Raw genomic sequence first — 2916 nt, 5'->3', positions numbered from 1 at the left:
TTAATTATAGGAGAAGTGACTTTCTGTTAAGGTATGAACAATATTTTCATAATTAAAATAGGTGGGACAGGGCATAGAATGGGATGGGATGAGATAAAAACTGATGTATATTAACTCAAATGTAAATATAGTTGTAGGTATTGAAGTATTTCCCATCCCAAAAGATTCCGACACAAAAAGTTCAAGGGAAATCTAATTCAATCAACCTACAAGTCTGTATTGTGGACAAAGATAATCAAAGTCTGGGAAAGTCAAATGCTAAAGAGTTTATCAGGAGCAAAGTTCCCCATCAGGTAGACTTATAAAAAGAAGAGACAACATTTTGTCTTTGTTTTACTTTTCTACTTATGGGAAGAACTAAGTTATATTTACCTCTCTGGCTGGGGAAAAAAATAGCAATCTAAGAAATTATGGAGTTGGAGGCAGATAAGAATGTTTATGGGTTTTATGGACAATTCACACTTGTGACCATTGTAGCATTGTAGAGATCATGTGATCAAAATTCAGATACTTGGCAACTGTCATTGCAGTATTGCAGCATCATTACTTGGATTACATCTACCTATCCTAGAATCACGTGATTACTTTTTGCAACCTTCTGACAAGCAAAGTCAATTGGGGGAGCCACCTTCACTTAACAACTTGTCACTAACTAAACAACCGCAGTGATTCCCTTAATAACTCAAGCAGGAAAGGTGGCAAAATGAGACAAAATTCACTGAACAACAGAAACTTTGGGCTCAATTGTGGTCTTAAATTGAAGACTATCTATGGTATATAGTGGTATAAAGTAATATTGATAACATTAGCTAGTGCGTAGTGCACTACTATATTGACTTTACTGTACTCTTATTTAATTAATTTTTAATGTATTAAAATGATTTTAAATTTATTGTTTAAAATTATTTGTTGAAATTAAGTATTTAATTATTTTCTATTTCTGTCTAGAAGTTGAATGGCAACTTCTAGACTATTATCAAGCACCCAAAAGCTTTCAAAGGCTGAAAGTCTATGGAGATATTCTAGATTAGGGGTGTCAGATCCGTGATCTGTGGGCCAGATGCTTCACTTGCTGGCTACATCCACACTCAGTTTAGCGAACGGGGAAAAAGTTACCATAAAGTGACGATGCGAGTTTGACATCCCTGTTCTAGACTATTATCAAGCACCCAAACACTTTCAGAGGCTACATCTGGCCTTAAAGTCTAAGATAAGGACCTCTCTCTTAAAGCTTATTTGCGCTGATATTACTTGGATTATGTAAAGGTTCCACTCGCATATATGTGCTACTCGTTCCCTACTCTAGGGAATGGTGCGCATCTCCATTTCAAAGCCAAAGAGCCAGCACTGTCCGAAGATGTCTCTGTAGCCATGTGGCTGGCATGACTAAATGCCAAAGGAGCACAGAATGCTGTTACCTTCCTACCAAAGGTGGTTCCTATTTTTCTACTTGCATTTTTACATGTTTTTGAACTGCTAGGTTGGCAGAACCTGGGACAAGTAATGGGAGCTTCTGACCATACAGCAGGGCGGCGGCATGGCTTTAAAGTGCCAGAATGCCGGGCCGGGCGAGTCCTGGATGACGGGCCGGAGATGGCGCAGGCAGATGGAGCCCCTTCTTTCACCATCCCTGAGGAGCCACCGCCGCTGCCTCACTCCTCCTCATCTTCCTTGTCCTCAAGCGGTGACAGCGGCGGCCACATCTCGCAGAGTCACAGCAGCGTCTCCGGCATCGGTGGCTGCCGACCATGCCTCCTACCTGCTCCTTTCACCGCTCGAGAACGCTGCCTCAGCCGGGCAGATCGGGACTTTGGATAAGAGTCTTGAAGATTTATTGATCAGGGTAGATGAGTTTGTGGGAATGCTGGACATGATTAGAAATGATTCTTCTCAAGTAATTAATGAAAGTGTGCCACATATTCATGCAAAGGCAATGGAAATGAAGAAGCTCTATAGAAAGATTGACAAAATAGAGGCCTTTGTAAAAATTATTGGTAATAATGTGGCTGGAATAGAGGAACAGATCATACAGGCAGAATCAGATCTTGGAAATTTTCCAAATACATTAAAGAAATTATTGTAGAAATGATTTAAACTGTTAAAAGTTAGTTCAGTAAGAAGAAGCTAAGGTCAATGTAGAATGTCATTAATTTTTTTATTTCTTTTTTTTCCAATAGATTTTAGACTGTGTTAGTTAAAAATCCATACCGTGTACGGGTTCTGGGAAGTCGGGGGGGGGAGGAGGAGGGGGTTGGGGGGTGGAGGGAGGGAGGGGCACACAAATAAAATTGTACTTCAATGTCTTAATGATTGACAAATGATGAAATATTTGTGTGTGTGTTTTTTTTTAAAGAAATAAAATAAATATTTGTCAAAAGAAATTATTGTACACAATCAACGTGCCATCTTTTTAAAATAAATCATCTTCATCAAGGCAAAATCAAGCCCTGTATGAGCCACTTGATCTCTTCACGACTGAAGACTACTTTCCTGGTCTTGATCAAGGACAATGTATGTGATTTAACTGGAAGCGGTAACATGTAAAGAGAGTATTATCAGTAAGATCCATGCGGGCCTTTAGATTGTTGCGCACTTTTTTCCGGAAAACTACAGTGCCTTCCTTGTGCGTCCCAGTTTGTCTTCAAGTGCATTTACTTCAGCTGGATTTTCTGTAGAAATAATATACTAGTATGATACTCCCCCCCCGCCTCCTCTGTCCCCGCCACTGTGTCCGACAGAGGCGTCTCGCATCTATGGTGGACATAAATGTGAGATGCCTCTGTCGGGGACAGCGGCAGGGATGCCGCTTCTTGCTGCCACCACACTCTGCTGCCTCGCACCCCCCGCTGCCTCCGTCCCTGCTACTGTGTCTGACAGAGGAGTCTCACGTCTATGGCGGACATAAATGCGAGACGC

At 41.1% G+C, this 2916-nt stretch overlaps 1 pseudogene; it reads left to right on the top strand.

Annotated features, from left to right (window-relative positions):
* Positions 1–1593: 1593 nt before the first annotated feature.
* Positions 1594–2538, top strand: LOC148045310 (biogenesis of lysosome-related organelles complex 1 subunit 4-like; annotated as a pseudogene).
* The last annotated feature ends 378 nt before the right edge of the window (positions 2539–2916 follow it).

The sequence above is a fragment of the Thamnophis sirtalis genome, unplaced genomic scaffold (assembly GCF_051295495.1).
Source record: "Thamnophis sirtalis isolate CommonGarterSnake01/CBP01778 unplaced genomic scaffold, rThaSir2_p1.2 scaffold_5, whole genome shotgun sequence".
Lineage (NCBI taxonomy): Eukaryota > Metazoa > Chordata > Lepidosauria > Squamata > Natricidae > Thamnophis > Thamnophis sirtalis.
The sequence above is the reverse complement of the archived record's forward strand: the minus strand, read 5'-3'. Positions and strand labels throughout refer to the sequence as shown.